We start from the raw sequence: 21332 nt of genomic DNA, 5'->3' as shown, positions 1-21332 counted from the left end.
TTTAATTTACCTAACACCACTTCCCGACTAACCTGGATTACCCTCAGTTCCTCCATCTCGTTAGACCCCCGGTCCCCTGCTATTTCTGGCAGATTGTTTATGTCTTCCCTAGTGAAGACAGAACCAAAGTAGTTGTTCAATTGGTCTGCCATCTCCTTGTTCCCTATGATCAATTCACCTGTTTCCGACTGCAAGGGACCTACATTTGTCTTAACTAGTCTTTTTCTCTTCACATATCTATAAAGGCTTTTGCAGTCAGTTTTTATGTTCCCTGCCAGTTTTCTCTCATAATCTATTTTTCCTTTCCTAATTAAGCCCTTTGTCCTCCTCTGCTGGACTCTGAATTTCTCCCAGTCCTCTGGTATGATACTTTTTCTGGCTAATCTGTATGCTTCATCTTTTGTTTTAATACTATCCTTGATTTCCCTTGTTAGCCACGGATGCACTACCTTTCCTGGTTTGTTCTTTTGCCAAACTGGGATGAACAATTGTTGTAGTTCATCCATGCAATCTTTAAATGCCTTCCATTGCATGTCCACCATCAACCCGACTTTTTAAAGAGGGAGGGAGAGAGAAAACGGGGAATTATAGACCAGTTAGCCTAACATCGGTAGTGGGGAAAATGCTAGAGTCAGTTATTCTCTCTTCCCCTTTGAGATCTATTTATCTCCATCTTACCTCTCACACACAAACGCACACAAACACACATTCATTTATATATATATATATATATATATATATATATATATATATATATATATATATATATAGTTTGAAAAGGCATACCTCAAGATTCAGGGACAGTTTTGTCCCAGCCGTATAAGGCAGTGAACCATCCTATATACATATAATAAGTTAAATTTGTGCAGAGTGTGTTAGAGCAATGCATGGGAAACTGCACAAAAGGGACGGGGGAGGAAGGATGGGAGGGAAATGGGCAGAAACAGTAGGAAAGAATAACATCAGATAAATTAAGCAAGGGGAAACATTTAAAAAGAAAAATAACCAAAAAATGTGAATTGAAAGATGAGATAAATTCTACATTTTAATGGTGTATCACACATACCGTTCCCCCACAACACTGATTACACTGCGAGAGGCATAATGGACAGCGGGTTTTGCTTACTAAAATGGCGGACGTTCTGCTCCATTGAGTACTACACCAGTATACGTGATTTCGATGGAGTGGTCCATCTTGCCCCCCTCTATTATCTTTGACACAAATCACCCTCCCTGTCATTGACTTTATCTACACTTCACACTGCCTCGGCAAGGCCAGCAGCATATTGAAGGACAAGTCTCACCTTCTCCTCCCCTCTCCACAAGAGGTACAGAAGTTTGAAAAGGCATACCTCAAGATTCAGGGACAGTTTTGTCCCAGCCGTATAAGACAGTGAACCATCCTATCACCAACTGGAGAGAGGTTCTGACCTAAACTATCTGCATTTGAGGGAGTGCAGTGTAGGTTCTCCAGCTTAATTCCCAGGATGGTGGGACTGACATATGAAAGAATGGATCGACTGGGCTTATATTCACTGGAATTTAGAAGAATGCAAGGGGATCTTATAGAAACATATAAAATTCTTAAGGGATTGGACAGGCTAGATGCAGGAAAAATGTTCCACATGTTGGGGGAGTCCAGAACGAGGGGTCACAGTTTTAGAATAAGGGGTAGGCCATTTAGGACTGAGTTGAGGAAAAACCTTTTCACCCAGAGAGTTGTGAATCTGTGGAATTCTCTGTAACAGAAGGCAGTGGAGGCCAATTCACTGGATGTTTTCAAGAGAGAGATAGATAAAGCTCTTAGAGCTAACGGAATCAAGGGATATGAGGAGAAAGCAAGAACGGGGTACTGATTTTGGATGATCTGCCATGATCATATTGAACGGTAGTGCTGGCTCAAAGGGCTGAATGGCCTACTCCACCTATTTTCTATGTTTCTGTTTTATCTTGTACTAAACGTTATTCCTTTTATCCTGTATTTATATACTGTGGACTGCTTGATTGTAATAATGTATAGTCTGTTCACTGACTGGATAGCATGCAACGAAAACGCTTTTCACTGCACTATATGACATATGACAGTAATAAACCTAATTAAGCTAAATCTCCTCTTAGTGAATGAGGTAGATCAAGTGACTGGAGTGTTAATTGGGGTGCACTGTGGAATCATTATTCTATTAATTTTAAATACTTATGGAGATGAGTAGGACTGGTCCACACGTTACCATCACAAATTGGGGCAAGGTCACTTTTGGAAACAATAGGTGGAATCTTGTAGAAGTCAATTGGGTGAATCTGATTGCAGGTAAGGGGATGGCTGGCTGGCAAGTGGGAGGTTTTCAAAAGTGAGGTAACAAGAGTTCAGGGGCAACATGTTCTAGCTGGGCTGAAAGGCAAGGCTGGCAAATATAGGGAACCCTGGTTGACGAAAGTTTATCTGGTCAGTAAAAAGGAGGCAGACATCACGTTTAGACAGTTCGGGTTAAGCAGACCCCTTGGTGAGTATAAGAAATGTAGGAGTACACAAAAGAAGGCAAGAGATTCTAACAGGTATACTGAGAGTAAAAAATGTGTTTAGGGGGAGAAGAGGTCCCTTAACAGATCAGTATGGCTGTCTTTGTGTCGAGCCACAAAAGATCAATATTTCTCATCTGTTTTTACTGAGGATAAATGAATGGAAACAAAGGAATTGAGGCATATGGGTTGTGATCTACTAAGATTTGGATATGCAAAGACTGATTTGAGATTGTCAGCATGACTTTATTCATGGGAAATCGTTTCTCACAAACCTAAGAGAGCTTTTGAAGTGGTCACCAAGAAGTTTGATGAGGACAGGGCAGTGGGCATTGAGTATATGGATTTTAGCAAGGCCTTTGACAAGTTCCCACATGGTAGATGTGTCTAGAAGGGTAGGTTGCATGGAATCCAAGGTGAGCTAGACAATTGGATTTAAATTGGCTTGGAGTCAAAGGGTAGTTGTGGAAGGGTTTTTCTCTGGTTGGAGGTCTGTGACCAGTGGTGTGCCTCAGGGGTCAGTGCTGGGTCCACTGTGGTTTGTTTTCTATATTAACACTTTGGATGACAATGTAGCTAACATTGTTAGTAAATTTGCAGATGACAGCAAAATTTATGGTGTTGTGGAGAGTGAGGAAAAAAAATTACAACAGGATCTAGATCAATTGGGAAGGTGGAACATGGATTGGGATATGGAATTTTAACTGGCAAGTGTGTGGTATTGCACTTCAGTCTGTCAGAACAAGGCAGGACTTACAAAGTAAATGTTGGAGAGTGGAGAGTGTTGTAGAACAAAGAAAACTAGGACTGCAGGCGCATTGCTCACTGATAGTGGCGGTTCAGATGGACAGGGTGGTGAAGAAGATATTTGACATGCTTCCCTTCTTTGGCAAGATTATTGAGTACAATGTTGGCAAGGCAACACTTGGAGTACTCTGTGCAGTTCTGTTCATAGAAAGGATGTCATTAAGTTGGAAAGAGGGCAGCAAAGATTCACCAGCATGTTTGGAGGAACATCCCGCTGAGTTACTCCAGCATTTTATGTCTATCTTCACCAGGATGTTACCTGGTCTCGCGGGTTTGAGTTACAGGGAGAAGCTAGATAGGCTGGTACTTTTTCTTTGGAGAGTGGGAGGCTATGGTGACCTTGTGGAAGTGTACAAGATCATAAGGGGCATGGATGAAGTAAATGCCCACTGTCTAGAGGATTCTAGAGGCCATAGGCTTAAGGAAAGAGGGGAGATATTTAAGACAGACCTCATGGGTAATTATTGAAGGAATTTAGAAGGATGAGGGGGGATCTTATTGAAACATATAAGATAATTAGGGGATTGGACACATTAGAGGCAGGAAACATGTTCCCAATGTTGGGGGAGTCCAGAACAAGGGGCCACAGTTTAAGAATAAGGGGTAGGCCATTTAGAACGGAGATGAGGAAGAACTTTTTCAGTCAGAGAGTGGTGAAGGTGTGGAATTCTCTGCCTCAGAAGGCAGTGGAGGCCAGTTCGTTGGATGCTTTCAAGAGAGAAGGTATGGGGAGAAGGCAGGAACGGGGTACTGATTGAGAGTGATCAGCCATGATCGCATTGAATGGCGGTGCTGGCTCGAAGGGCTGAATGGCCTACTCCTGCACCTATTGTCTATTGTCTATTGTCTATTTCATTCAATGGGTAGTCTGTATCTAGAATGAACTGCCTAGGGAAACTGTAGAAGTGGATGCGATATTCAAAAGGCATTTGGACAGATATATGAATAGGAAGGATTTAGTTAGTTATGGGCCAAATGCAGTCTAGTGGAATTAGCCCAGAAAGTCAACTGGTCCCAAAAGCCTTTTTCTATACTGTATAGCTCTGTAATTCTATGATTCGATGACTGAGTCTCCCTCCACATCTCAATGATCGCCAGGAGTTTTTATGATTATGCAAGTCAAAGTTAATTTTAATAATTCTGATTATTAATATCTCCTAACATGTGGTAAGAGACTGACACATCCCAGATGCAGAAGATTTGTCAGAGAGCATTTGTGTTTTCTGCAGCATGCTCAAGAGCTACAAGGATGAGGGACCACAAATGCCTTAAACTCAGACACACTGCAACTAGAGAAGCAATTTCCGCCTTGATAGATTTACCCCCTTGTCTGAGGAAGTCCAGAAAAATAAAATAAATAAATTGGTGCCAGATCCGCAAAATGTAATTGTCAGAATCAAAATGTCCTTATTGCAAGCAACTAAACAAAGACATACTTATCTCCCTGACATCCTTATCCGCATGTGGGAAGACAATTTTCATGGTCAAATTAATATCCTCGATTATTGAATTGGAGAGAGAGGTAGTGATCTCCCAGGAACAATCTCTGGAGTCGAACAATAACTGCGATGAGCTGCAAAAAAAGCTGGAGCCAAAATTGGTAGCTACTTGGCTTGAGTCATAGTTCTGATTGCCTATCTAAAACAAAACATAAATAAAACCTCAGAATTATTCATAGCTGTATTTTACTGTATATTAGATTTTTACATACAATTATAGTGTGTTTTATACAATAAGACTGGAAACAAAATATTTAACTTCATCGTGTATAACTAGGATATTGATTGTTGAACAGCAAATTCGTCTTCTGACAACTGCATCTAAAGGCTTCCTTTATTTGTTCCATTTACACCTGCATTTTAAATATTCCTCTTCTTGCTGCTCTCATTCAACTGATGAGATACAAATGCCTGCTCCTGATTTAAAAAAGCTGTCAATACTATTGAGTGGAAGTTATTTTTTTAAGGAACATCTAAACTTTATAAACAGAATGTGAAACTACCAGATATTTGTCCAAGTTACCAACAGAACAAGTTAAGCACATTCGGTTGGTTCACAAAATTGGTTTCCATGTTTCTCTGAATAAAGAACTTAAGAAGTTCAAGAAGTCATTTGAAAAGTGCAAAACTTCGACAATTTTTTATTCCCAACATTGTTTGAAACACATTTTTGAAAATACATAATTATTTATTATTGTAAAAAATACAAAGGAAACATTTTTCATTCACAGTTTTTAATATCATCACTAATGTTGTTTTGTGTTTTCTAACAAAATTATGGGCAAACAAAAAACTATGGGTAAACCATTCTTTAATGCTGATAATGTCTTGAAAAGTTGTAAGATATGAGTATTCACTCCACTGGTTAGATGCAACGTATTGGCTTTAATAACTACGTCTGATTTGAATGTGAAACTACTTATTTCTATTCAGGTTATTTGTAGTCTTCTTATGGCATAATGAAAGCATTTAGTGTGGTGATTTGGACCTGAATAATGATGACCTTCTTGTGTTTTTGGAGCTGCACTCATTCAAGCAAGTCAATAATATTTCATTAAATTGTAGATAGATCTACCTTGTAGGTAGTGGCTGTGCTTTGTGGTGTCACGAGGTAAGCCAGTTGCAGCAGTATACCAAACCTTTGACATGATCTTGTACCCATTGTAATTATGTGGCTACTTCAGTTAAGGTTTCAGCATTGGTGATTCCCAGAATATATAACGAACAACCGTAAGGCTATTAAACACGACAACCTCCAACTACCTACGAACCACATGGAACATGGGAGTGGGGTTGGGGTACTGTTTTTGTGTTTGCACTCTCATTGTTTTTTTAATACACATACTGAACTTTTTGTTGTTGTTGATTATCGTGTTTACAGAGTGCTTTGCTAACATATCTGCTGTGCTGGTGCAAATATGAATTTCATTGTTCCGTTCCGTTTCTTGACTTGATTCTAGACTCTTGAATGTTGATGATGGGGGAATGTAGCAATACTAATGCTAGCTAGCATCAAACATAGGCGAATATATACTGTCGTGTTAGAGATGGTCATTGCTTAGCACTTTAATGACATAGAAACATAGAAAATAGGTGCAGGAGTAGGCCATTCGGCCCTTCGAGCCTGCACCGCCATTCAATATGATCATGGCTGATAGGTTTCCCGCCACCTATCTGCGCATGCCCCCGGCCAGCTCCCTGCAGGTATGGAAAGCTGAGACATTGCAAGTGGAATTGAACATTGTGCAATCATCAACAGACAGGCACACTTCTGACGTTATAGTCGAAGAACGGTTCTTGATGCTGCTGTGGATGGCTGTGCCTGGGACATAACGTTGAGGGACCTCCTGCATCAATTCTCCTGCATGGATTTGACTGAGTTCCTTTCATTACCACTGCCTTCCCTTGTGTGAGGTATGGTTGTAGCCAGGGGAGAGTTTTCCCCTCGATTTACCATTTTTACTAGCATTCCTTATGTGTCAATTGTATTAGTGTTTCCTGATGACCTGCTCAGTCAAATGCAGCATTGACATCATGGGCAGTCAGTCTAACCTCTGGAATTCAGCTCTTTTGTCCATGTTTGGACCAAGGCTGTGATAATGTTCTGGTGTCCACTGATTCAGGGGGAAGTAAAACTGTGAATCAGAGAGCAGTTTAATTGGTGATGCTGATGTCGAGAACACCTTCATTACTTGGCTGACTGAGAGTGGATTGATGTGGAAGCAGGTGCCCAAATTGGATTTGCCTTCCTTTTTGTGGACAGAATATAGACTGGACAATTGACCACATTGCTGTATTGATGCCATTGTTTAAACGTACTGCACCAACTTGGCTAGAGGTGCAGCTAATTCTGGAGCATGGGTCTTCATTTCTACAGCTGGGATATTGTTTGGTCCATACCTTTTGTTGCATCATGTGCTATCAGCCTTTTTTAAAGATAATGTAGGACAATATATTTTCAAGAGCATTTACAGCAAGCATTAAGTAGAAATGTGTATGGACCTGTGGAAGTAAATTCTAGTCCTGTCACTGGAAATAAAAGTAGCCATTTTTGTTTTTATGGAGCAAAGAGGGGAAACGGGTTGGAATTTAAATGAAGCCAAACTTGTGTTGGACATCACCCCACAAAGCAATCATGTAGATGCTGTGACTAAAGTCTGAAAACGGGTCCTGACCCAAAATGTTACCTGTCCATTTCCTCCTGACCCGCTGAGTTCCTCCAATGGTTTAAGTTTTGCTCAAGAGTCCAGTATTTCAGTCTCCTGTGTCTCCTGTCAACCAAAGTAGGTGTGTGAGGAGAATTCAAATTATACAAAATATAGTAGGAAAAAACCCTCAGATGTTTGTGTAAATCGAAGGTAGACAAAAAATGCTGGAGTAACTCAGCGGTTCAGATGCTTGTGTAAATCGAAGGTAGACATAAAATGCTGGAGTAACTCAGCGGTTCAGGCAGCATCTCTGGAGAGAAGGAATGGCTGACGTTTCGGCTCAAGACCCTTCTTCAGACTGATGTCAGCGGAGGGGGCGGGATAGGAGGCAGGAAGACTAGCGGAACTGGGAAGGGGGAGGGGATAGAGAGGGAAAGAGGAACTATCTGAAGGTAGAGAAGTCAATGTTCATACCACTGGGGTGTAAACTGCCCAAGCGGAATATGAGATGCTATTCCTCCAATTTGCGCTGGGCCTCAATCTGACAATGGAGGAGGCCACATATAGTGATAAATATTCGAAAACAACATGATATTTCTAAAAGTAAAATATTACTGAAGTTGTATAACATGCCAAATTTACATTATCCCCTTCGATGTTCTGCAAATTATTCATTCTGGTAGCTTGAAGTTCAGTAGTTCTGGAATAATTTAAAAGAGGCCAACTTGCTCGTTCCTAGTGATTAATTTTCAAATGCTCATCCTGATTGTTCTGTTCCTTAAAATAATTAACCCAATACTATCTGAGCAGAACAAAACTCTCCTCTGAGACTACATCAGCATCCAAAAAGAGGTTTAATGTTTATTCTTAAAATAAATTGCCTGGATATCTGACAAGAACAGTGAAGCCTGATCATACGGTTACAATTATTTGTTTGCTTACCTTAATTTGCACTGAAAGAAACTGACCACTAAATTCTCTTCAGAGTATGGAGTCAGTCTGACTAGATTGACCTATTGTATACAAAAAAGCAGAGATGGGAAGAATAGTTGTTGTTAAAAAAAACATGAATATGCCTGGATTAGAGGGTTTTAGCTCGAGGAGAGGTTGTCTAAACCTGGATCATTTTCTCTGGAACGCAGAGATTGAGGGAAGTCTTGATAGAAGTATATAAAATTATGAGAGGCATAGATAGGGTCATAACCTTTATCCCATGGTGGAAATGACCAACACTAGACAGCAAAGGTTGAAGGTGAGAGGCGGGAAGCTTAATGGAGATGTGCGCGGCAAGTTTTTTACATTGTGGGGTCTGGAAAGCATTGCCAAGGGTGGTGGTGAAGGCAGATACAATAGTGGTGTTTAAGAGGCTTTTAGATAAGCAGATGGAAGAGCAAGGAATAGAGGGATACAGATCAAGTATCGGCAGAAGAGATCTGTTTAACTTGTCATCATGATCGGTACAAAGATTGTGGGCCGAAGGGCCCATTCCTGTGTTGTACCGTTCCATTTTCTTTGTTCCATGTTCTATGTTCTATTCATTGCCATTTCATTTCAATTTCTTTGAGCACAACATATATTTGGATCCCAAGCCTGCCTCCATCACATTTACGTACATCATCTCTAACTCCAGGTTGCACAGAAGAAGCAAACCAAACCACACTGCCATCCAACTTATCCCAAACACACCTCTTTAAATAGGTTTATGTTTTACATTATTAATGTCACATGCACCAAGGTACAGTTTTGCATGCAATAAAGCTTTGTTTTGCATGTAATTCAATCAAATCAGATAATGCTATACATAACTACAATTAAGGCAAACTCGAGTACAACAGATAGAGCAAAGGGGAAGAATTCTTTGTGTAGAATATAGTTCTCAGCACTGTGGAACACCAGTTCCATTAACAAAGACCAATGTCTGTAATGGAGAAGAGTGAAGCAGACAGTACCCTACCTTATGGAATGACCATTCAAAAGCCTGATAACAAAGGAAAATATGCTGTTTCTGAATCTGGTGGCAGGCACTTTCAAATTTCTGTACCTTCTGCCAGATGGGAGTAGGGAGAAGAAGGAATTACTGTGGTGGGCAAGCCTTTGATTGTGTTGGCTGCTTTTCCGAGGGAGTGTAAATGGAGTCAATGGTGCGGAGAATGGTTTGTATGATGGATTTGACTACATCCACAGCTCTTTGCAATTTCTCGTGGTCTCGGTCAGAGCTACGTCTCCTGTTTTCTTCTGGTTTTGTGGGGTAGAACCACACCAGGGTTCACCAAAAGATATGGGGTCTTTGGACAGATTCTGGAAGTGAAGAGAGGTGAGTAACTGTATCTTTGGTACAATCTCATGTACATTAGATGTTATTGTCTATTGTCTATTCGATCAACCTTTGTTATACGTTCCTGTTGAAGTCAATGAAAATTAAAATCAGGTGTTATTTAGCGGCAGCTGATTTGATTTTGCTCTGATGGCTCAGAGATAAAGCAATTCCCCTGGTATATCAAAGCATCCTCCTGTAACTGCTGTGGAAGACGAATTGCAAATTAGTATACAATTGTCGAAAGGTATTTAAAAACTTCAAAATATTTCCTACTTTAAATGCATAAATGGAAAATAGTGTTTCATTTTATTTCTTAAAAATGATAAACTGAATCACATGATAAATGACAGCCTTGTTTTTTTGTTGATTTAAAATAATGTGTGAGATTTATAAATATGTGCATTGCTGAAAACTGAAGTTAGGCCAATGCTTTGAAAGATCAACTGCTCTAATTGTGTTATTAGCGACAGAAATGCAAAAATAAACAGCTTCTGCAATAATCTTTCAGGAAACATCACCACAGGTATTTTGCAGAAATATTTCAGTGTTTGCAGATGGTAATATTTACAGTGATTTAAGGGGTTATATTTAACCATCTCTACTTTTCACACAGTTGGCCAAAATCTCTCAGAGCTAATGCTTAACTTGATCTGTTTACTCCCTTATATTTCTCATCAACCGCATCTGACTGAGCTAAAGTGGTGGGTGTAGCAGAGTTACAAGTGGGCAGTGCAGATGTTGTTGAGACTGGCTCTCACCCACAGGATGCAGCTAACCATTGCGAAACACATTGCTAAACTGTACTTTGCAAATCTTTAACAATATCTGTCCTAACCGATGATTTTATAGTGTTCAAATTCATTCTCAACTCTGCAGAAGCTGAAGCAACCCAGGCCTGCATTCAGTTCGACCTCATCAGCATTCAGGCATGAGCTGATATGAAAAGTGACAGTTGTGCTACTCGAGTGCCAGGCAAGGACTGACTTCTGGTATCCAACAGAATTGCCATTGTGAAGTGCCCTGCCATCAACTTCCTGGGGCATCAGCATTGATCAGAAGTGCAAGCAGGTCAGTCACATAAATACTATGGTTACATGGGTGGGCTACAGACTGGATGCACTGCTGTAAATTCCTCCCCTCATGACAGCACAGTCACAAATAGATGGGGTTTTTTGCATTTGCTTGAATGAGAGGAGCAACAAAAGCAAAACACTGCACATTCTGGAAATCCAACATTTCTCTGCAGGTCATGCATGCAGAGGGAATTAGAATTCACTTGAATTCACTTGGGCAGTTCAACTGTAGGTTGCCAAGTGGCAAAAAGATGTATGGCCACCTTCAAGTCTTTTGTTTCACATTGGCTCCAGCTTGAGGACCATTTCAATGTAATTAATAACATGTTTCACATCAGGAGAAAGTTCACAATAGAGGGCGTAGTCCTTTAAATGCAATTCTGTACAGTTATAGAGGTTAATGTTTGAAGTAAAGTCAGTCATACAATCAGGGGGATGCCGAAAAGAAATTCAAGGGCTAATGATGAAAGGTTTTTCACTGTACCTCGGTACACTTGACAATAAACTAAACTCAAGTTCAGGTTATTGATCTGAAATGTTACCTCGGCTGCCCTATCTATGGATGCTACCAGATCCTTAGAGTGATCTCATCATTTTCTGCTTTTATTTCTAATTCTGCCTGCTCTCTGTGTCCAAATATATTTTGAAAGAGGCGAGCAATGATCAGTTTTCCATCGCACTTACGGGCACCGAGGAGAATCAGTGTCACCACTGCCATTCCAGCTGAGATCAACCAGGCTCTGCAGACAAAGGATTGAACCAGCAAACTTGCTGGTCTATATGGCTCCGTGCCAAATCACATCGTACATTCATCCATAGAACCATCAGGGAATTGCCACACAGCTATTTTCACACAGCTGTGTTGTAAAGTACATTTGAATAGCTTTTTGCATAATAAGTAATATTGTAGCTGTCCTGTTTGATTTTAGTTCAGTGACATGAAACTGTTTGTGCTTCTCCTCCCAAACACGTAAAGCGGAACCACTATTGTCTGCACCCTATTAATCCACTGTCCCGTTTATTCACCAGGAATGACAATGCCGAAAACCTTCAGCAAGATGCCTCGTCTTTGTGTGGCTTACTTTCTCACACGTTTCTCCGGTCCTATTGAATAAAATAGCAAAATGATTCTTGATATTTTTCATCATGTTTGTCCCTCGGACTGAGATACCGCTCCACTGCATGCGGAAAAGCAGAATTTAATCTGCATGATTCACCAGAGGCTTCCTCCATTAAAGCAGATAGAGAATTTCACCGTTCGCACACAGATTTAAATAGAATAACAGCTGCATTAAAGCATGAGACATGAATCAAGTGTAACAACGTTAAGTAACAATTCGGTTACACCTAACCCGGAAAATAAATAATTCAAATCCTTGGTTCTCACATTAACAATATGTATCAGAACATACTCTGGGGAAAATAATCTGATATTAACCAGCAGTTAAAATGGCAGCTTTGATCCTGCTACCCATTCGTTGGTTGTAAACTTAACTAGCTTTACCGACTTGGAGGAAGTTCAAGTGGAAGGCAAAAGGGTGTTTATTTAAACACAAAATAGATGATTATGACGTTGTTGAGGCCTGACAACAAGGTTTAAAAGAGGAGACACAAAGTGCTGGAGTAACTCAGTGGGTCAGGCAGCATGTCTGGAAGACATGGATAGGCGATGTTTCAGGTCATGACCCTTCTTCAGACTAATTGTAGAAGGTGGAAGAAAGTTGATTAAAGAAGTGGGGATGGGACAGGCCTGAAAGTGATAGGTGGATACAGGTGAGGGGGGTATTTCTAGACAGATGGGAGGGGGAGGGGGAGGGGGTGGGGGACGACAAAGGCCAGAGATGAAAAGAAGGCAAATGGCTGTAAGATAAGGACCAACACCAAAGCACCCGAGACCCGGGTTTGATCCTGAGTACGGCTGCTGTCTGCACAGAGTTTGTACATTCTCCCTGTGGCTCCCTGTGGCACGGGTTTTTTGCGGGTGATCCGGTTTTCTCCCACACTCCAAATATGTGCAGATTTGTAGGTTAATTGGCTTCTGTAAATTGTCCCTAGTGTGTGGGGTAGAGTAGTGTATGGGTGATCAATGGTTAGCGTCGACTCAGTGGCTGAATAGCCTGTTTACACATTGTATCTCTAAATATCTGAAACAAAACTAAAACTCATAAAAAGAGCAATAAATTGTGAAGTCAGAGGAAAGGAGAGAGGTGGAAGGGGACAGGAAGAAGGGGATCAGGTGGCAGGATATGGGGAGAAAAGGGTATATCAGGGTGGAGCTGGAACAGGTCAGGAGCCAATACCAGAGAAACGGCAAAGTAATTCTATTTTTTACCTAATTTTTAGTTTGCCTGTGGACCAAGGGAAGCAGGACTCCTTTTCATTCTATCCCACCAACAGGACTCAATTGATCCCTGTCTTAACAAGTAGTATAAGAAAATAACTGCAGATGCTGGTACAAATCGAAGGTATTTATTCACAAAATGCTGGAGTAACTCAGCAGGTCAGGCAGCATCTCGGGAGAGAAGGAATGGGCGACCTTTCAGGTCGAGACCCTTCTTCAGACTGATGTCAGGGGGGCGGGACAAAGGAAGGATATAGGTGGAGACAGGAAGATAGAGGGAGATCTGGGAAGGGGGAGGGGAAGAGAGGGACAGAGAACTATCTAAAGTTGGAGAAGTCGATGTTCATGCCACTGGGCTGTAAGCTGCCCAGGCGAAATATGAGGTGCTGTACCTCCAATTTCCGGTGGGCCTCACTATGGCACTGGAGGAGGCCCATGACAGAAAGGTCAGACTGGGAATGGGAGGGGGAGTTAAAGTGCTCGGCCACTGGGAGATCTGATTGGTTAATGCGGACCGAGCGCAGGTATTGAGCGAAGCGGTCGCGAAGCCTGCGTTTGGTTTCGCCGATGTAAATAAGTTGACATCTGGAGCAGCGGATGCAATAGATGAGGTTGGAGGAGGTGTAGGTGAACCTCTGTCTCACCTGGAAAGACTGTTTGGGTCCTTGGATGGAGTTGAGGGGGGAGGTAAAGGGACAGGTGTTGCATCTTGTGCGGTTTCAGGGGAAAGTGCCCGGGGATGGGGTGGTTTGGGTAGGAAGGGACGAGTGGACCAGGGAGTTACGGAGGGAACAGTCTCTGCGCAGAAAGGGAAGGGGATGGGATGATATGGCCTGTGGTGGGGTCCCGTTGTAGGTGACGGAAATGTTGGCGGATGATTTGTTGGATACGCTGGCTGGTGGGGTGGAAGGTGAGAACGAGGGGGATTCTGTCCTTGTTACGAGTGGGGGAGGGGCAGCAAGAGTGGAGCTGAGGGATGTAGAAGAGACCCTTGGGGAAATACCACGATTGCAACGTGTCGATTGACGAAGGACCACAGGCAGATTGGCGGGGAGTTCGTCTGGTGAAACTTCGTCAAGCCAGGGGAGGGGCAAATCAGGCACTCCAGAGTCCACAAGATTTGTCACCCGGGTGTCCGACTGCTTGGTTCTGGTTGGCTGACTGCGTGTCGTGTAAGAGTTACGGATCCGGTTCAAAACTGATAGGGGAGAACGCACTTGACGTCCGAGCATCATCTCCGCTTGCGTTCGACCGGTAGTGCAGTTTGGAATGGTTCGATACTGCTGTAAGAAATTGCGCAATGCCAATCTATGTCTGTATAAAACTTGAGAGTCTTCAAGGTACAACAGAAGTCTTTGTTATATTAACTCAATGCTGGCAGCAAGACAACTAAAATGGCTGCAAACACACGATCTGACTGCACACTCCACACTGTGTACAACCAAGATAACTATGTACAAAACATCTCCCTTTGTCCTGTGCAGCGCCACCTGCTGCATGGGAGGAGCAACGGGTCCTCCCACCCCACACGGTCCATCAAACATCACAGTCTCGTCATTGTTAATGATTTGGCCCACCACAGTGGTGTCACCTGCAAACTTATAGTTGGAGTTAGAAACAAATTTGGCTGCACAGTCTTGAGTGGATAGGGAGTACAGTCGAGGACTGAGAATACATCGTTGCGGGGCACTGGTGTTGAGAATTATTGTGGAGGACGTGTTATTATCGATCCCTACTGATGGTTGCAGGTGGCAGAAGGAGGTGCTGATTCCTAGATCCAGGAGTATGAAGATTGGCACCAGTTTGGACAAGAGATCTGTTAGGAATCACTGACCATCCTCTGTGATATTCAAGTTTGTTTTGACTTTGTCATTGCATGCTGTCACACGGAATGTAGAGAGCAGTAAAAGTCAGATGTGAGTGCATCAGATGTACTGTTAGGATGTTTTAGTGATACATAGAAATATAGCGTAGAAACAGGCCCTATGGCCTACTGAGTCCACGCCGACCAGCGATCGCTGCACATTAACACTACCCTACACACACACCAGGGACAATTTACATTTATAGAAAGCCAACTAACCTGCAAACCTGTACGTCTTTGGAGTGTGGGAGGAAACCGAAGATCTCGGAGAAAACCCATGCAGTCACAGGGAGAACACACAAATTCTGTACAGACAGCACCCATAGTCGGGATCTAACCCGGGTCTCTTGTGCTGAAAGCGCTGTAAGGCAGCAACTCTACCACTGGGCCACCGTACCTCCCTTTAGATTGGACCAAACACTGAGCAGAGGAGTGAATGCACTTCACCTTCAGTCCCTCAACGTTAGTTCCCTCCTGGGATAAATAAAGTTCTATCGTATCGCATCGTATCATTATGGTAGCCATGGCTGGTGTACAAACAACAAGCCCTTTCACTTAAATGGAGTTGTCAATCTTCACAATTAAGCTAAGCAGCTTAAGATTTGTGCTTATTTTTCTGTACTTCAGTTTAGATTTATATTCTCAATTAACATAGCAGTTTAATTTATTTTTAGCTAAATGTATGTATTTTTAATCATTTAAATCAGCTGGTAAATTTACCAACAAGAAGTCAAAGACCATTAGGACTGTGCCTAAGGGGCCAGAGCTTGCAGTCTGTGTAAGATTTGAGAAGTTTTCCCTCATTCTGCAAACAACAAAACCAAAGAGCTGCAGTTTGGACATTTTATACGGGAGACTGGGGCTGATAGCGGAGAAAGGCTGCGGTCAGTTTACCAAGGGATGTCACAATCCGTGGGTCCCAAGATGGCCGCGGGACCTCGTGACCAGCCACAAAAGCAAAAACCCCACAGCCCAGTCTCTAGGTTTCTGCAAAGCCACGGCCAGAACAATGGATGGATATTGGCCGTGCAGAAACCTGCAAAACCAGGTCGAAGTCCAGACACTGGGGCGCTGACATCAGCATACTCACAATGCCCCAAGCCGACCTACACAGTTAATCTCGTTAAGGGGGCACAATAGCCCATAGAAACCTACCTGGCAGGTGATGGGAAACCAGTTAAACCCATCACCTCTCAACGAGAAACAGATTAACAGGCCCGTCTGGCCATCACCGGTACCCCCGGACATAACGCAGATCAAAGAGAAATCTCGAAACCTATCTTTGAATCAAAGAGATCCCGAGATCTGGCGGGAGATAGGACGGGTCAGGATTAGTATAACTGGCCACGATTTTTGGGTTTTAAACGCAAGAAGAAAAGACAGGCAAAAAAGGCATGCAAGACAGAAGTCAGAGGAGGCAACAAACGGCACGGAGAACGGAGACTCACCGAGAAGAACGGAAGGAAGAAACTCACGGAACAAGCACGACCCTCACGGAGAACAGCGGAGAAGCAGCACGAACAGCCAGTAACCCCAGTAATAGCCACATGGCAAGCATGTACCCCGATCCTGCACATCCTGGACATAGTTTAGTGTAGAGGGGAGGGTGGTTTAATTAACGTGGGTGTATAAGTAAATATGTGTTGGCCAATTTTGCGATGTGTCGTACGTTCCCCATCTTACAGTCGTGTATATGTCTTGTAGAACTGTACGTTTTAGAATTCAGAGTCAAAAGTATTCATGTAATTTGGTATGTGTCTTATAGATATGTCTTATAGAACTGTGAACTGTGAAGAGCATTCATGTACAATAGTCCCAAGCGCTCAATAAAAGCCTTTTCCATTTAAACCCTGGTCTTCAAATCTGGTCTGGTTGAGTTTTTCTGCACTATCAACGCTCCTGCATCTAAGTCCAGTGTCTAGAACCGTAGGGGGTGAGTGGGTCGAACCACTCACAGGGAACCAGTGTGCGCGGCCTGGTCAAGGGATCAGAGCAAGGCACGGGGACCTTAGGTCGGGCGAAAGCTCGGCGCAGAAACCCCTTACAGACAATGGCGACCACGAAGGGACACTGGCAGCAGGACGATAGTGTGCCAGAAAAGAATTTGAAAACTAGGGACGTAATGGACGAGCGCATTGCGGACTATGTCTTTAGCAAGGTGAATATCACCAAACAATGGATGTGTGTTTTATTAGAGGACAAGCGCCCACTGGATGCAGCAATCCGGTGGACGGCCAGCAAAGCCCACAAGAAATCTGTGGAAAAGGCGGTCTGGCTGACCTGCTACAAAAGGCAGGTCCAGCTCTTGGACCGTGTGGTTGTGGCACAGGCAGCCCAGATCAGGGACCTTCAGGAGGAGGTAGAGGAGAAGGCTGCGGGTGGGCACCAGTTGATTGAGGCTCTGGACTCTTTAAACAAGGAGCGCCGGGTCGTGACCAACCGCCACGAAGCCAGGGTAGAGCTGATGGAGTGCCAGATCACTGAGGCTATGCGCAGTGAGGGCAGGCTCCGGGAGCAGTGCGCTTCCCTGAGCCACCAGCTGGAGACCCAGGAAGAGAACCTTAAGGGAGTTAGGGCAGCCTATAAAATGGTTTTGGAGGACAGGTCGGAAGGGGCCGACCACGGGGCCTGCCTGCAGGAGATAGAGGGTCTGCGGAGTGCTTTAAATAAAGCAAGCGGGCTGGTCTATCTAATGAACCCCCCAGCGGGTCAGTCAGTCGCTGGCGGTTGCGAAGGTCCCGGTTCCAGTCCCCAGAAAGACCGTGGTGGCTTCGTCCCCCAGACTCCACAATTCCCCTAGCTATGAGGCATCCTGGGAAAGGGGTAGTGTAGGGGAGAGAGAGAGAGAGGAGCTCCCGGTCGAGGACTCGGCACCGGTGCCCATGTGCCCGGACCTGGAAACCAGACGGGTACCCACCACGCTGAATGGGGACGCCGGAACCATTCAAAGCAAGATCGTGGTGCCCCACAGCTCCCAGCAGTTAAGAGCCATGATCGGGCATGTAATGAAATTGTCCGGATCAGGGGACCCTTCGCTGCATTTTAGGGAGATCGAGCAAACCGCCGCAATCAATGGTTGCGACGAGGGAGAACGGGCAAAAATGTTGCTGTTCTCCCTGGACAGCTCGATCCTCCAATGCCTCTCAGATGAAAGGAAAAGAGGAACCAGGACCTACGATCTCCTACGGGACGAGGTCCTGGAAGTTTTGGGGATGGGTGATGAGGGTCCATTTGCCCGATTGGGGAAGACCCTCCAGATGGAGGGAGAACCCCCAAAGGTTTTTGCGGCGCGACTGTGGTCAGTATACCAGAGCAGCTGCCCGCACGTCCCCGCGTGGGATGTCCTGGTCGGGAATGGGAGAGCCCAGTGGCTCCGATGTTTGGTATCAAACAGCCTGGCGGCCGTCAGGGAGCAGGCGAAAGCCTGGTTTGATCCCACAAATAGTACAGAGGAGGCGGTTTTGGACCGTCTCACGGTAGGGTATAGGAACACCCGGAGCACGTCTACCCGACTCGTAAAAGGGAAGGTGCACGTGGCGGAGGTTACTGCACCGGTCCAAAAGGAGTGGCGACAGGAGGGTAACCCTACCGCACAGTCCAAGTGTTTCAGGTGCGGTAAGGTGGGGCACTGGCGGAAGGATTGCAGGGCCCACACCAAGGAAGATAGGGTTGGCACCACCCTGCGCGCCGATGTCCCAGTTAAGCCCGAGATTATCGAAACGATGATCGAGGTGATGCGGTCCCTCATGGCCGCTCAGGGGAAGGTGGCAGTCGCTACCGGCTCCCCGGGTGCGGGGGGGGCACTGGACATTCCCCAATGACATCAGCCCGCGCAGCCCGCCTATCTGTGTCCTCTCCGCTACGATGCGTGGAAGAGGCCGCTTGTGGAAATGGTAGTGGAGAGGCAAAGGGGCAATTATCTGTTGGACACGGGGGCTTCATGCACCGTGGTCCACACAGAGGAACCCTTTGACTCTCCCCTGTCCACGGGGGTCCCTTTCGCACTGGCGGGATTCACAGGGAAGGAACAGGCTGGCGCGCGTTCCATCCCGCTGTCCATTCATTTGGGAGCACTCCGCACCACATGGGAGTGTATCCTGATGAAATGGACAGCAGGGGGTGGGAAGGGGATTAGGGGAAAAGAGGGGAAAGGGACTCTGTGCACCATGAAGCCGCCCGAGGGTTACGACCTCGAGCGCATGGTGGCGGAGGTCCCAGCCGAACTGCAAGAGTGTGTGGGGAACAACCTGAACGCGTTTGCGACCCACAAACACGATTGTGGTAGGGGAGGTAGTTATAAGCCGGGAGCACAGGGGTCAACCACAGGGGCCAGCCCTGTGAGTGGGGACTCACAACCAAAGATGAAGCAGGCCACGCAGACAGGCAAGGTTGCCTGCGTGAGGGGGGAGGACATTCTCCAGGAATGGAGAGTCTCGCGTTTTGGGTGGGATTCAGACGAGGAAGAGCCTGATCAGCTCGACCAGGGGCTGGATCCCATTACGGAGGAGGAGGAGTCGGAGGGGGACGACAGTAACGTCCTCGACTCAAGCACCAGGAAGGCGGGGGTAGCGGGCGGAGGCTCACCACCTGTAGGTACAGGCAGGGTGAGGCCGGATGCCGTGGGAATACCCAGCACCAAGGGGGCAGAGCTGGATGAGGATGGGCCAGGGTCGGCAGCTGCGGGGGGTACCCGAGCTGCGACACGGCAGAAACCGGTCCTCAGCCAGGCTGTCCAGGGGGCAGTGCCTAAGGTGACTCCCCGTAGGTCTAGCAGGGAACCCCAACGGGAGCCAAGTGAGGAGGAGGGAGTTATCGCTTCAGAGGAGGTTTAGCCCCCGACAGGCAGGTACAGGCTGCGGAGGATCAAAGGTGGGAGACAGCGTGGTGCAGCCGCAGGAGACGAACCGCTGCAGCCCTGACAGGGATTAGCTGAGCCGCCCTGGGAAGGCGGCGCTGTATTATATTTTAGAATAGATAAGGATAAGTATTTTAGATAAGGATAAGTAATTTAGATAAGGATAAGTATTTTAGATACGGATAAGTAATTTAGATAAGTTTGTGGGGATAGTTTAGAGTTTAGATAAAGTTGATGCGTCCAGGATGTGTGGGTGTGGGGTGCAGGCTGGGGGTCAAGAGACCCGCCCGCAGAGGCGTTAACAAAGCCAAGCGCTCCCCAAGAGGCTGGCTATACCATATTTTATCTGTTTTCTGGAGTGGAAGGAGGCACTCATATGGTGGATCATTGCCACGGCGATCGGATGTGGGTGGGCCTATCGGGGCCGCACCAAGGACATCATCGTCTATGGCTGATCCGGGGACACGGCTCCCATCGCGACCGATGGGACTGGAAGGAGAGAAGCGGAAGAGACCGCAGTTCACTTCCATGAAGGCCGGTGGCCGGGGTGGCTGGGGTCGAACTCTTCAGACTATTCCAGCGCCTCTGGTTTTGCTTATCGGGACACTTCGTTATTGTGCCCGAGAGTCAAGATCGTCGCCCAAAGAGTAAGCGCCACCGTTGGCAAAAGGATCTGCCTGGTATGCACGGGGAAGGTCCCCACGAGCAGGCAGTGGTGGCTGAGGAAAATGAGCCGGACAATGGCCAACTCCACTGTTGAGTGGGAGAGACTTAACAACAACACTCACAGAACTATTTCTGGGACTAATGAACAGTTGAGTGTGTGTTGGGACAAATGGTGGGAACCGGATGAGGGGATTTATATGTGTATGTGGGGTTCGAGGTATCGCTGCCCCACGGGCAACAGCATATTTTTCCAGAGACAGTGGCAGGATGACGGAAAGGGGATGAGGTGGGATGTTAGCTCGCGGGCTTGTGGGGTCCCCCTTTTTCCCGATCCCGGTAAACGCCACTGAACTCATCACACGGCCACGCACGACATCTCCCACAGTTCCGCTGGCAGTAGCACAGGAGGGTGAGTGCCCTAAAACCACTAAGGGACCCGGGAATGGCCTGGTACTGATACCGACTGACCAGGTATTGTACCAGGGGGTGCACTACGCGGTAGCCTCGGTGATTTTAAACCTCACCAAGGTGCGGTTGTCGGAGTGGTGCCCCAGAGAAACTGAAAGACTAACCGGGTATATCAAGGAGAATGGAGAGACCGTTACATGCGGGTGGGCGAGCAGGACCCAGCCGCAAGCTGCTAGGAGGACGGGCCCCCTCCGCACCGAGTGAACTGTGTTTTGTATTGTCCTCTTCGAAATTGTATAAAGAGTGATTGTGAAGGAATGTACAAAATGTATCGTTT

General features: G+C 45.4%; 1 long non-coding RNA gene across 1 annotated transcript in view; it reads left to right on the top strand.

The window, feature by feature from the left end:
* LOC144609417 (uncharacterized) overlaps positions 1-11981 on the top strand; it is an 82871-nt gene extending 70890 nt beyond the window's left edge. The window contains exons 2-3 of the long non-coding RNA XR_013549317.1: positions 10665-10856; positions 11891-11981. This is a non-coding gene — a long non-coding RNA (uncharacterized LOC144609417). The remainder of the gene's footprint in view (positions 1-10664; positions 10857-11890) is intronic.
* The last annotated feature ends 9351 nt before the right edge of the window (positions 11982-21332 follow it).

Source organism: Rhinoraja longicauda, chromosome 2 (assembly GCF_053455715.1).
Source record: "Rhinoraja longicauda isolate Sanriku21f chromosome 2, sRhiLon1.1, whole genome shotgun sequence".
NCBI lineage: Eukaryota > Metazoa > Chordata > Chondrichthyes > Rajiformes > Arhynchobatidae > Rhinoraja > Rhinoraja longicauda.
This window is presented reverse-complemented; position numbering and strand designations above follow the sequence as displayed.